The sequence below is a fragment of the Podarcis erhardii genome, assembly GCF_964252035.2.
Source record: "Podarcis erhardii genome assembly, chromosome: 5".
NCBI classification, from domain to species: Eukaryota; Metazoa; Chordata; class Lepidosauria; order Squamata; family Lacertidae; genus Podarcis; species Podarcis erhardii.
In genome coordinates this window covers 20,972,532-20,987,359 of record NC_138509.1, presented here as the reverse complement: position 1 = coordinate 20,987,359, position 14,828 = coordinate 20,972,532, and the positions used below count along the sequence as shown (strand labels likewise).

At 45.0% G+C, this 14,828-nt stretch overlaps 1 protein-coding gene across 1 annotated transcript in view; it reads right to left on the bottom strand.

Moving 5' to 3' along the window:
• The window catches only part of TSPAN14 (tetraspanin 14), a 55,532-nt gene extending 42,923 nt beyond the window's left edge, over window positions 1-12,609 (bottom strand). Inside the window, exon 1 of the mRNA XM_081861284.1 lies at window positions 12,132-12,609. The gene's annotated coding sequence lies outside the window, so the exon portion shown is untranslated. The remainder of the gene's footprint in view (window positions 1-12,131) is intronic.
• Between the last annotated feature and the right edge of the window lie 2,219 nt (window positions 12,610-14,828).

Here is a 14,828-nt window from a genome sequence, read left to right as displayed (position 1 = left end):
GAGAAGTGATGGGGGGTGCTTAAAATCCATTTCCTGGTTGCTGCTTGGGCTCCCCAAATTTTGCTCCCCAAGCTGCTTCCTAACACAACCCAAGAGGCTCCAGACACATGTTTGGGAGAGTACAAGAGTTTAGATCCTGGAAGGGGGACAAATATTTGGAGGGGTGGGGCACCATTTGAAGTTGAAAACTAAGCTTGCCAGGAAATGCTTAAGCAACCCCTCTAAACCACTTCTCTGTTCACATTCACCCCTTTTCAAAAGCAGCTTGACTCACAGCGGTCAGCAAACATTTTCAGCAGGGGGCTGGTCCACTGTCCCTCAGACCTTGTGGGGGGCCAGACTGTGCCGACCTGGGGATCCAGGGCACAGTCCTTCAATGGCTGCGCTCGTTTCTCTCTGGTCGGGGACAGAGGGTGGTGCTTGGGGGGGAATTGTCATCCCGCCACTCCTTGGTGTGTGGAGTGCCCCAGGGTGCAATACTCTCCCCGATGCTTTTTAACATCTTTATGCGCCCCCTCGCCCAGCTTGTCCGGAGTTTTGGGCTGGGCTGCCATCAGTATGCTGATGACACCCAACTCTATCTGTTGATGGATGGCCATCCTGACTTGGCCCCAGACACACTGATCAGATGCTTGGAAGCTGTGGCTGGATGGTTACGTGGGAGCCAGTTGAAGTTAAATCCTTCGAAGACAGAGGTCCTCTGGCTGGGACGGGACGATATGGGATTGAGGGGGCAACTCCCATCTCTTGCGGGGGTGCAATTAGTGCCAGCACCCTCCGTTAAGAGTTTGGGTGTAATCTTCGATACCTCCCTCTCCATGGAGGCGCAGATTGCAGCTATAACAAAGGCGGCATTTTTTCATCTCCGCCAAGCTAAGCAGTTGGCTCCTTACCTCTCTCGCCCTGACCTAGCCACTGTGATCCACGCGACGGTCACCTCCAGACTGGATTATTGTAACTCGCTCTACGTGGGGCTGCCCTTGAGACTGACCCAGAAACTCCAGCAGGTGCAGAATGCCACAGCGAGACTCCTTACGGGGTCTTCGCTGCGAGATCACATTCATCCGGTGCTATACCAGCTGCACTGGCTCCCGGTGGAATACAGGATCAGGTTTAAGGTGCTGGTTTTAACCTTCAAAGCCCTATACGGCCTAGGACCCTCGTACCTACGGGACCGCCTCTCCTGGTATGCCCCACAGAGGAACTTACGGTCTTCAAATAAAAACATCTTGAAGGTCCCAGGCCACAGAGAGGTTAGGCTGGCCTCAACTAGAGCCAGGGCTTTTTCGGCTGCGGCTCCAACCTGGTGGAACGCTCTGTCACAAGAGACAAGGGCCCTGCAGGACTTGACATCTTTCCGCAGGGCCTGCAAGACAGAGCTGTTCCACCAGGCCTTTGGTCAGGGCGCAGCCTGACTCCCTCCTTTGGCAATCTTTACAAAACTTTAGTTTATGGTTGCCATCAATTTTGATTTTAATTAATTTTTATAATGTTTTTATAATGTTGCACTGTTTTAGTGTTGTTAGCCGCCCTGAGCCCGGCTTCGGCTGGGGAGGGCGGGATATAAATAAATTTTATTATTATTATTATTATTATTATTATTATTATTATTATTAGGGGCAGGGAATGAGTGAATTTCTATGCCCCATAAATAACCCAGAGATGCATTTTAAATAAAAGCACACATTCTACTCATGTAAAAACACGCTGATTCCCAGACCGACTGTGGGTCGGATTTAGAAGGCGATTGGGCCACATCCGGCCCCCAGGCCTTAGTTTGCCTACCCATGAGCTAGAGTTTACCAAAAAAAGAGAAGAGAAATAAGTTGTTGGAAATGTGTTCTAAACATTTGGGCTAGGGGCTGGGGAGTGGTTGTAGTGTATTCATTTAGGCAGGAAAAGAGCAAATCTTCCCGATTGTCAGGACATTAACATCTCACTTTTTTAAAAAAAAAAAACACCATCACCACTTGGCAGGGTAATGCGGGTGGAACAACTTACCATGTGATGGAATGCACACTGTAGTTTGGCAATTTGGTAAAAAAGAAAAAAAGGGGGGGATCTGTAATCACCCTCCAACCTTTAGCTTGTTTGTGTCGTGCTTCCCCAGCTACATTCCAGATTTCCAGAAACCAACAGACTATTCAGCGTCCTTTCGAATAAAGACTTACTTTGCATGCACATAATTCATTATTGTTTGCATATTACCATGCATGCTGGTGGCGTTTAGTAGCGTTTCAAAAGCAACCATTTGTTTCATCTATTTGTTCCATGAATGTACATTCCAAATGCCAATTCCAACTCGCACGCTGGTCTAGTTGCGTGGGTGGGTGACATTCATAAAAGGGACACTTCTTTCTTACCAAGCCCATATTTTTTCAGTGTGGCAGTTTCTCCCTTCCCCTCTGGATGGATCACACTATGTTTCTCAAGAATTCACTCCCCAGCCACCTCTAAAGCGTCATTAATAATAATAAAAATGCCTATGAAAAGACCCTGCTTTGCATATGACTGAGAAAGATTGGAAATAATTTACTGGCCAGTGAGGCAGCTTAGGGTTTCTAGATGCCTTTATTTCAACTTAAATCTGAGCTAGTCTCAGAAAACAAGGCACACTTTAGAGAAACTTCAATAGTGTGTAGGAACCTACATCGGAACTGAAGAGCAGTGACAACGTGCATACTGCAATTTTCGGCCAAAAATGCAGAAAAGAATTCAAGATGTATGAAAAGTTATTGTTCTTCACTGTGTTATTTAGAAAAAAAGGCTTTCCAACAAACACTCTCTCTCTCTCTCTCTTTTTCTCTCAACTAGGATGGGGGTCATGAGAAAGTTTCACCCATTGTGAGATGACTCCTTCACTGAGAATGTAGACAACTTCTCTCAAAATGCTTTTATGTCGCAGGCCTCATCTAAAAAATAATAATGAATTGTTTGGCAGCTCTTGGGAGCCCTTTGAAAGACCTTACAAAAGTTACCCCCGAAATGACACGGCAAGAATGTGCTCAGAACAAAACAAAAAAACAAAAAAACAAAAAAAAAACCTTCAAAACTTCAAAGATGCAGCAACTCATCTGAGGCATAAATAAAGCAGCCTCTGGCTTAACCAGGAGATGCTACACCTGTTGAGAGAGGAAGCGAAACTAAGCCTGGGAGAACAGATGTGGCGGAAAAGGAGGTTTGATTCTGACACATTTCAGTGGCCTAGAAAGATACTGCCCACTTTGCTAAGGGCCTAGATGTTACTATGCAGACCTGCAAAAATCTCATTATGAGTTTTAGCACCCACTTCACACCGTAACATATCATAGGGTTTAACGCTGTGGCTGTGGCAAGACATTTTGCTGCTCAAAAGCACACACACACACCCCACACACACACTGGAAAGACCAAAACACATATTTGCATCTTCATCTAACCCTTCCTTCCTTCTACTTCATAAAGCCACAGTCCTATGCATGCTTACCTGCTAGTAAGTCCTGCTGAACTCAGTGGTACTTACATCCTGCATATAACCACACCACATATCCCCACAACACACACTTTTTTTCTGTGTCCCAACCCCCACCTTGCAATACCAGGATTGGTCCCCTGAGCCCTACCTCCTCCTTGTGTTGTTGCTATGACAGCTGCTCCTCATCAGCCATACAGTCTTGCAGGTGAGCAGACAGAGGAAGAGGAACAAAGCAGAACAGCTACAATAGTGTGGTGGGGCATCAGCAAACTCACTTTTGTTTGGCTTTTGTACGAGTAAAAAAATAATCTTCCAGTTCTGAAAGATGCCCCAAATCTGCTGCCTGAAGCAGCTCAGCTTTCTGCATAGTCAGCCCAGTCCTGACTCTTAAACCAGTCTTCCCCAACAGGGGGTTGGACTGGATGACCCTTAGGTTCCCTTCCAACTCTACAATTCTATGCTCATGCAAAAGCATCCCATAAAAGATTCCACTACAACAAACCATCTGTGTATTTTTTGATCCTGAACGGCTTCTAGTGGTGCAGCAATCAAAAGCTGCTGTCACATTTGCAAAGCTAAGCAGGGTCTACATTGCAGAGGGTTGGCTAGATGACCGTCAAGAGTCCCTTCCAATTCTACAATTCTTCATTTAAAAAACCTATACCCTGGGGGCAGTTTCCAGTAATGAAAACCAAAAACAGATACACACTACTACTACTCTAAATTATCCATCACTTTTACATACTTTCTCCAAGGAGGTTGGGGACGGTGCTATTTTATTCTCACAATTACCTGTGAGAGCGATTAGGCTGAGGAATAGTGAATTGCCCCTGGACCTCCCAGAGAGCTTCAAGGTCAAAACAAAGGCTTGAACCCCGGTCTGCCTGTTCCAAATCCAACCCTCCACCCATCACATCACGTTGTCCATCATGTGACCAACAGGAGCAGCAGTTGAAAGTCAGGCTAGCTGGGAACCTTTTTTCCCATTGTGCATTCCCCCCCCTCCCCGGAGGTTCCTTTCATTCGCCTATGTCTCAGCCTCTATTGTACTGAGGAGAATGCCCAGAGAATGCTTGGGATTATAGCTAGGAGCATTGCTGCGGCAAGGCAATCAGTCATTGATGCTACCACAGAGAAGGCTAAAGTTCAGGATCCCCTAGCACCAAGCACATAAACCAAGATGCTTTCTTATTTACGTTTGCCCAGCTAAGGCGTTTTTCAAACGGCAGATGGGAAGATAGGACCAGTTCCACCACGAAGCAACCTCAAGCAATTTGTTAGAGCCAAGACATCACTTTGGTTAAACCTGCTGCAGCCAACGACGACAGAAGAAATTTTCTCATTCTAGTTCTGGCTTGACAGGCACAACATTTCTGCTCATGATCAACTGGGAGCAAAGGAAGGATGGAGGGCTGATTTTACGGAAAAAGCAAAGTCAGGCAACAGGGTCTACTCAAGGAAGGGGAGAAGATTCCAGTCTCATGCGCCAGACACAGAAACCTGAACAGCAGCTGACTCCAAGTCTGCTACCAACCATCTTCGGCCTCTTGTCTCTCCTGATGCAAAAAACGAGCACAAGTGGTCCTTTTGTAAGCTAAAGAGAGGTGGACAATGGCACTATAGTTACAGAAACCAGTAAAAGCACATTTCTTCTGCCAGAAATCTGGAAAGTGCTGCTTGCAACCAGCAGCAGCTGGTGTTAATTTTTCCACTTTTAGAAATGCTTTGTTTCGTAAAATTAATTAGTAACATGGTGGATGAACACAGTACAAATAAACTGGGCAACTGGAATGGTGACCAGTCAAAGCTGAAAGCCAAGCTGTACTTAGCTATCCCCAGGAAGCAGATAGATATTTACATGTACAGTTCTTCATGCATGCGAAAATGAATACACTGACAGCTTTAAGAGCTTTTCTTCTTCTTTTGTCTTAAAATCTAAACAATGTAAGAGAAATGTGCATTACTGTGTTTTTAGCAATTCTCTATCTTATATGTAAATCATATAAAAAGTCATGTTAAAGAAAAGGGTGGGGTAATACCACTACTACTACAAATTTATTATTATTACTATTATTATTGTTATTATTATTACTGTACTACTACTACTACTATTACTATTATTATTATATGTCATTTGAAATATTTACAAGTATTCCAATAAAAATATTTTCAAGTAAAGTTTGAATTTGTTTAAGGATTTAAACACCACAGCCACAGCAATTCTTTGTTGTTGTTTGGTGGGTGGGGAGGTGAAAGCCATGGCCGAGCTATCAATGTCCTTCCCACTCACAGCAACCACGGTGGAGGCTGGACGCTCCTCTCTTTCTGCCTTCCACATTTCTTTCTCCTTCCACTGCAGCAAACAGGAGATCCACTATATTACCTCTGGGGGTGGCATAGCTTGAGGACTCCTTTTGGGGACATCTGGGGAAATGGGGCGAGTTAAGGTCCTGTGTGGCGCTGTGGGTTAAACCACAGAGCCTAGGACTTGCTGATCAGAAGGTCAGCTGTTCGAATCCCCGCAATGGGGTGAGCTCCCGATGCTCGGTCCCAGCTCCTGCCAACCTAGCAGTTTGAAAGCATGTCAAAATGCAAGTAGATAAATAGGTACCGCTCCGGCAGGAAGGTAAACGGCATTTCCGTGCGCTGCTCTGGTTTTTCACAAGCGGCTTAGTCATGCTGGCCACATGACCCCGAAGCTGCACACCGGCTCCCTCGGCCTATAGAGCAAGCTGAGCACCGCAACCCCAGTTGGCCACGACTGGACCTAATGGTCAGGGATTCCTTTACCTTTACCTTTACCTTTAAGGTCCTGTAGATTCTTGGCTGCCTCTGACACATCCCTCCCCTTCCCACATGCTGCTGGCAAAATGTACTGGTGGCGGCCTACCTATGCCAACTAAGTGTTCAGGTGGCCTCTGGTGGTATAAGTGCTCTCTGACTGATGGGCTTTCCTGCCTGGTGGTCCATATATACCTGCATTCTACGGCTTCCCACCTGCCCTTAAGTCAGTTTTAGGACTGCAGCCAGAGTTAGAAACTCTTATATATAATATAATTGCCAAATGGCACCTTAAACCTAGGTTGTGATCGCCACAATGGGATGTCTAGGTGCATTTGTGTGGCCTTTTTTTGTAACTGAGTTTATCATCATCATCATCATTATTTTCATTTATATACCGCTTTATATTTTAAAGTACAAATCTCAAAGTGGTTTACAACAACATATCAAAACATCAAGCAAGCCAATCCAGAATAAAACAGAAGCAAGCTTCAAGGAAAGTATTTCAGATCCTTCTCATTTTGTTTTCCCCAGGCGCTAACCTGGCGTCCAGAGATCTCCATGTGGTTGCAATTGGACCTGCGTTAGTTGCAAAATGCGCCTGGCTAATTTCTAACACTGCCTGTATGCACTTTATTGACTTTCCTCCCCTGCAATCATATAATTCATTTCAGCCACTTTTGCCTTCTTGAAAATCATTTCAGAAATTTATACAAATTTTTAATTAAAAAGCCTACATTATTATTATTATTCATTTTATTTATTAAATGTGATGTCACTTGAATGTGCTAAATCAGATTTCTAGTGATTTAGGGCACTGAGAATTCTTCCAGATTCATTAAGCGATCCAACCTTTTCCAGAAAACCCACATTTCTATTTAGCAGTGTCTTTGTGTGGGATTTTACTTGAGGATTTCAGTTGTTTGTGTCTTTTTAGTACCTTTTCTATTGTCCAGCGCAAAGGACAGGATACAAATGTGACAGACGCTCAGAAGGCTCGACAGAAAAGGAAAGCTTATAAATAGCAGAAAGAAATGAAGTATAAACACAGTTTTTTGAGGTTGCTGAGGGAAAGAGGAGGACATTCTTTGTGGAAGCTATTCTCCTATTTCCTCATTCTTGTATCTTTTCATTATAGCCGGCAGAAGTATATCCAGCTTCCTCTGTCCCTTCCTTTGCTAGCGTCTCCCAATAAATAAGGCGACCATCTGGCCACCTTCTTTAAACTAAGCTTGCAAATTCATTATTGATCCTTAAAACCCTGAAGAAAAAGGAAAAAATATATATATGGGAGATTGTTCAAACAAGAACTCTCAAAAACAGTCATTCTATAATCAAATAAAATATCCATGAAACAGTTGGGCGGGGGAGGGGGGGAGTCAGTCCATTACAAAGAACTAGATCCAAGCCAAAAATTTATCAGAAGACAAGAGAGATCAAATCCCCCTCACTCCAGAAAAAGTCCACTTTGCATATTTTTTTGCTGAATATTCTCCACCATTTTTGGTGGCAGCCCCTATTTTTCCTCTACGATGCCGTACAATGCTGAAGAATGCAAAATGGAGGCCCCGTTGCCCAAACTTGCTGCTGCAGCAGCTCCCCACCCCCCCAAAAAAAGGAAAAAAAGAAGGAGCTGTACTATTGATACTGCTGAGGAACTGTTGGATTCAACTACTTCTCCCTGATGAAATTCAGTATAACAGCGTCCCAAATTCTCTGGCCGCAATAAAAAGGCTAAAGAATTTCAAGAAGTGTTTTGCATGCACAACTATAACAAAACAAAACAAAACCCACCCTGGTTGTTTTCATAAGCATCCCCAAAGACAATGTTTGGCAGACTCCCTTCAGGAAGCTGTTTCACGAGAACGTTGCCGTGACAGAGACAGAGCACTTCTGGGTCACCATCTTCAGTCCAATTTCCAGAAGTAATTCGTGCTGTAATAAATGTGTCAGTCTTTTAAGGAAGCCATTAGCCTTTTTGTTCCCTCTGGAAGCCATGGCAAAGCTACACCAGGAGATCAAGATGTTAACACTTCTTGCAGACACTCAACAACTTTGGTGGTGGTGGTGGTGTGGTTTTAAAAAGGTTTCTCCCACCGAACCCGCCATATTTGTTTGAAACTGGACCTCAAAGGCTAGGTAGTGGGCAAATGTAAATATATGTAAACTGATGAATAGTTTGCACTACTGCTCATTCACCTGAAGAAACAATTTGTAAAGGTGGTTTCCATTTAGACAACTTTTTTGCATCTTACTAGAACTAGTCACCATCTCTCTGGCCAGGAAAAGAATTGGTGTTACCAACCTCTAAAACACTGGTTATGAAATAGGGAGCAGACACCCCTTCCCGCCTCTTCTTTTTATCCACTATAAGCCACTGTTTAGTGTTACTCTGCATCTGCACTAACCAGGGGGAATCTTGGTTAGCATTAGCCTCTTAACCCATTTAAATGTTTGGTGTTAAATCTGGGTTTGCAAACCCAGCTTAGCATGAACCATGGTTAGTGTCATTGCAGATCCAATGCTAAGCCACATTTAAAAGCCACTGATGGAGAAGTTGAGGATTTGGAGAGGAATCGTGAGCAAACAGTTCACTAAGCAATAATTGATATTGATATTTATGGACATATTTTTAAGCCGATTTTTTTTGGGGGGGGGCCATCGCCTGCGCCCCTGGTGGAGGCCCACCTCAGCACCCCTTAGCTACAGCCCTGCTCAAGGCACCAAGTACTTGCCTGCAGTCATTTCTGAAGCTGAGAAACACCAAACAAAAGCTGGGGGCAGAAACATTCTTGGCCCTTCAGTGAGACCCTGTATCAAATGCTCACTCTGTCTCACACATTTGAATGACCCACACATTTTGATCCCAAAGTCATCAATAAGCAGACTCTCGATAAGAGGAAGCCAATACTCATTAGCTTGGTTCAGGTGCACATATCTTGGCTGACTAACCCCCTAACTATTTGAAGTTTGTTTAAGATCCTGACTTGTGATCCTAGTAACCACAGTTTCCTGGTTGGGATGTAACAACAAACAATGGTTAATCTAAGAATTCCTAGATTTAGTTGCATCACAATAGCCTCCCCCCTTGGGTGTTCTCCATGTGACACACTCTCAACAAGGCCTCCTCTGATTGTCTTAGAAGCAGAAAGACGTACGAGAGATAAGAAAATCCCAAAGGTATGCAGGTTCCAGACCATATAGACCATAAACATAATAGCCAGCAGGCTAAAAATTGTGCATGATAGCAAAATTTACAAGTACTTTCCACACAATCCCATCGTGCTGTAGAAACAGAGCTAAGAGGCATAGCCTTGAACTTTTGTCACCCAACTGAAAGCCACCATTTGCAGAACAGTGACACATTATGGAAACCCCTCTGTAGCTGTCCCCTATGGCACTATCTGTGAGGAATTGGTTACTGAACAAAAAGCAGCATTCATTGTGTGACCATCCTATGGCACTGGGACTCCACAAATGTGCAGTCATTTGCTTGACTTTAGGTCTCAATGTCCTTTCTGCATCGACTGCTAAGAGCTTGGCACATGGATGTAAAGATTCAAGTGTAAGCGAGGAAACTGAGGATTGCTGCAGGGAACCCATCTTCAGTGGTGCTCCTGTCATTACACCAACACAGGATTTGGGTCTTGGCTAGCTTCCAGGTCTAGAACTACAACAGGTCCTCCTTCCAAGCCACCACAGATTGCAGGTGTGATCCCTGTATGGGACAGCTGCATATTCAGGTTGGACGAGATGATCCTCAGGCTCTCGTCCAACTCTGATTCTATGGCTCTGATAGTACCATTCCACACCTACAATGTTTCACCCCTGTTCAAGGAAATAGGCTCTGTTTTTATTCAGAAATAAATTTAGTCTGCCAACTAACAAGAGGAATTTAAAATCAGAGCTGCTAACTGTCAAGTAACTGGAATGCTTGGTGACTCAATGGGAAGTATAAGGCAGGGAGTGGTTGTGTCTGAAGCATCAGCATATCAGTACCAGATGAGACTTTGCCTTGCCTAGCAAATCCACAGGCAGGGCCACTCCCAAGAGTTGCAAGGTTTTATCATTTTGTGTCCAGGCAAAACTTTTCGGGGCAGTGCCACCTTTCTCACTTTGCACAGAGCACCCAAGAAATTCAGGTTACCCACAGTCCCATTTTCCGGTCTCCCAAGGATACCCTGTCCAGCAAGGGTACCTTTTCCAAGGACCCAGCCTATCCACAGGAACAACCGAACTGAGTGAGCACAATGTGGAAGAAGATAGCTTTCTACATGCAAGAAGTTATTCTCTGTAAGTCTGCAAATTTCCCTTTAAAAGTCCCTAATCCCCTCAAAAGAGTTCCAACTCGAAGAGTGGTTTAACACTGAATCCCTCTTCCCAGGGAACTCTGCAAATTGTAGCTCTTTAAAGGGAATAGGGGCAACTCTCAGCACCTTTAACAAACTACACTCCCCCCACCCCCATTCTTTGGGGGAGCCCATGTCTGTTAAAGTGATATGATCCCGCTTTAAATGTAAAGTTCAGACAGGGCCCAAGAAGCTAACCAGCCTAGTAGCCAATTCTTCCTTCACCACAGACAACAGGGCAGCATCCTCTACTGCACAGGAAGGCAGGCCACATGAAACGAACACCTTTTCTTTCCATCCTGCCAATGTACTCCACCCTGCCTAACAGTAGGGCCGGCACGCAGTTAGCTGAAGACAGATAATAAATTCAGCAGTAGGAGTTATTCAGTTGGATGGTTTAGTTTTGAGCCTACTAAGTTGTCATCATCCTATGAACAACAGAAATGTTAGCACATTTGCAAAGCTAAGCAGTACGATTTCAAATTGAGTGTAGGACCACATTTTGAGATCCCTGCTTTCCAGACTAAATGACCCTTTCCAAGTCTACAATTATATGATTCTATGAACCTCCATTTATTGGATGCAAAATGTCTCACCACTAGTATACTATTAGTTTACTACTAGTTTTATCAGGAAAAAATATAGTGTTGCTTATCTAAACTTTTCACCTAAAAACAAGCAACTAAGTAGTTCAGAAAGCCAAAGGGATGAGACAGGGTGTGGCAAATAAGTCATAATTTTCCTGTCAAATGAGCTATGCAAACACTCAATGGGAAGCCCGGAAATTGCTCTCAGGAAAAGGTTCAGCAGAACTGAATTCAGTTTTCATGGGAGGAGGGGGGAATACCTCTCAAAACAAGTTAAAGCTCCTCTTCCCCAAGTCTGCCGATTTAAATATTTCAAAGGAGGGAAACTTTAAAAAACACACACACTCATCTGCCTTCCCCAATGGAGAATGAAAGAAACAAACCTCTGATAAATAGGATAGTTTATTAATATGTCAGGGAAAAGATGTGTACGTTCAACAGGAAAAGCACTTTAAGTTCATCAACCCTTGAGTTTCAGTCTTTTTTTTTTTAATAACAGGAGCAGCCATGTGAAACTAAGGGGCCGATTGTTTTTAGATGCTTTCACCCGAAATCGAGTTAAATAAAGGAGGGGAAGAGAAACGACCCAGCTCCCAAAACCGATACAACAATACACAAAATTCGGGTTTTGGTTGCTTTCGGAACTCGAAAGCGGAAAACTCTCTGCCCAAGCTGAACTGGCTATGGGCCTTCTGAAAGCCCTCCCCGTTTCCTGAAAGGCCCTGCAGCTCACCAAGGGGGGGGGAGAGATATATGTAAATATATATATATTTGTCCACGTTCTGTGAGCAACTCGATCCCAGTGGGCAAGGCTCGCGCAAGAGGAGGCTTGGAGCGGAGAACAACAAAGCGAAAGACAACAGGGTCGAGAGAGAAAACCAGCAGTTGAAGTTCCAGCAACAACAACCGGGTCGGGCAGCAGAGCGCGCAGCTCAGGAGCGCACAGGAAACCCAACTTACCAAGTAGCAGGGAGCCTGGCAAGTTTCCACCAAGTTGTGGGGGGAGAACCCCGACGTGCCTTCGAGGAAGAGACAAATTCAGCTCCTTTCGTGCTTTAAGCGTTCCATGAATCCGCCTAAACGCCACCCAAGGAAAGCGAGCTTGGAGAGCAGCGAGGTGGGCGTCGGGGCTGCCCTCGTTGCGCGCTGCCTCGGTTCTTGGGCAGGACAGGAAATCTCATGCGCAAATCTCGCCTGGCCACGCCTGTTTTACAACCCGGCGCGCCCTCCCCCACCGGCGTTTCTTTCCTTTCTTTCTCTCTCTCTCTCTCTCTTTCCCTCCCTTCCCTAGTAAAAGGGAAGTGCGAGGCTGGGGACAGCGAGCTCCCTCTCCCTTCCTGCGCGCGGCATCACATCCGTCGAGCCGCGCCGCGTTTTGGGGAGCCTGGTCGCAGCCTTGCGCGGAGAAGCGCCCTGAGAGCAAGGCGTCGCGCGTCCCTCTTTCTGCAGAGGTGGGGGGGTCAGGGGTGGCAATTTGAATAAAATATTGAGGGGGCAGGTAAGCCCCGCCCAGCATAATCGATCACATGATGCTGCGTATTCACACTATTTGATTGGCAATGTTCGTCAACTGGGGAGGGGGGAACCCCGTTAAATATTTTATGGGGGGCAAAGACCCCTCGACCCCTAGGAGTTTCTATGGTGGGGGTGTATAAAAATGCATGGCCAGGCATTATTAGCTCAACCCTGGGGGGCCAGGTTTTGTAGGACTACAAGTCTCTTCATCCCTGACCACTGGTCCCCCTGCTTGCTAGGGTTGATGAGAGTTGTAGTCCCATAACATCTGGGGAGCCAAGGTTGACAAAGGTTGAGCTAAGAGTGTCATCATTTGGCAGGGTCAGAGATTTCCAAGTCCTCCCTGTGCCCAGTTCCTGGTGGCACAATTTAATAAGGATGTTAACTAGAGGGGAGTGACCAAGATGATCAAGGGTCTGGAAACAAGCCTTATGAGGAATGGTTGAAGGAGCTGGGTAAGTCTTGCCTGGAAAAGAGTGGCTGAGAGGAGGTATGACAGCTACCTTCAAATATCTAAAGGCCTGTCACATGGAAGATGGCGCAACCTTGTTTTCTCCTGCTCTGGAGAGTAGCACCCAAACCAATAGATCCAAGTTATGAGAAAGGAGATTCTGACTAAGCTTCAGGAAAAACTTTCTGACTGTAAGAGCTGTTCAGCAGTGGAACAGACTCCTTTTGAAGGTGGTAGACTCTGCCTTAATTCATTTCTGTCCCACCCTCAAAGAGCTCAGGGTGCCACTCATCATTCTCCCCTTCTTTTTATCCTCACAACAACCCAGCGAGGTAGGTTTGCATGCAGACGGTCCCAGATTCTATCCCCAGCAACTTTAGGTGAGGCTGAGAATATCAAGTGGGTATTGCATATGGATGCAATTAAAGACATTCCTATAGAATAACTCAATCCATAACTATGAGCCGTGGGAACTCACAAGCCCAGAGCCAGCATATCACTGAATATCTGCTGTTGAGGGGAGAGAGCTGTCGCATTAATTCCCTGTTTGCCCTTCTCAAGGGTCCAGAAAAGCTGGGGCCACTTCCAGCTTTTGCATGCCCAGCCATGATTTAAATTTAAAAATGACAGAACACTGAAACAAAATAAGGTGCCGAAAAGAGAGCGAGTGGTTTGTTTATGATAAAATCAGCTGATCTGAGAGCATATCTTCACCATGGTCTAATAGCTATATTTCCTCCTATATACATAAAAAGTTAAGGCTGTCACCATCCAGTCCTCCATTGGAAGATTTGTCTCAGCGCAATCTTGGGTTTTCATGAAGTCAGCATGGGCAAGAGAAGCAAAAGAGAAGGCAAGTTTCAAAATGGTGGTTTTAAACAAGAGCAGGGGTTTGAATAAACCAGGGGGGTGGGACACAGAAGAGCTGTGAGAATATGGGGAGCTTGAAGGGGCTGTGAATGGATAGGGGTGGGGGGAGGGGTGCGGGTTGGCAAGTGGTGGATTAGTGAGCAGCACAAGCATGGGGGGGCGGCCTCTAGTTATTATTAAAGTTTTTAAGTCTGATATGACAAAATCTATACAGGTTAACAAAAACCATGTCTTTTACCCAGCACTTTTTTCACGGGGGAACTCAGGGGTCCACATACCCCTAAACATTTTGTGAATCTCTGTACTTTTGTCCATTTACTGTATTTATTTTTACTGTTTTGAACTGTAAAATGGTGGTTTTCATAAGTCAAAAGGAGAGTACCCCTAAACATTTTTTAAGAAAAAAAGCACTGCGTTTACCAAATCAGTTCCTCGTTTGCTTTAACTTGTGCTCTAAGCTGAGAGTATGTCACATTTGGCTCTGATAACCCAGGTGGGGACTTGGGTAATATGGCGCCCTGAGCGAGGACAACCTTTGGTGCCTCACCCCAAATACTTCTTATTTTCGCAATAATTCATTTTGGTACAGTTGCTTTTTTATCAGAAGGCACCTGTATACATATAGGTGTTGTATTATTAATGTTGTTGTCGCTGCTGTTATTTTGTTTCCCCTCAGCTCAGCAACGGGGGGGGGGGGGGGGAGTCATTCACACTGCCCTAAATCTGAATAAGCATAAAAAAAGTTGTGAGGCTTATCAAATGCCAAAAAATTAACAAGTGTCTAAATTCGAGGCTCTGTTGGAGTTTGAGGCAACTCACTG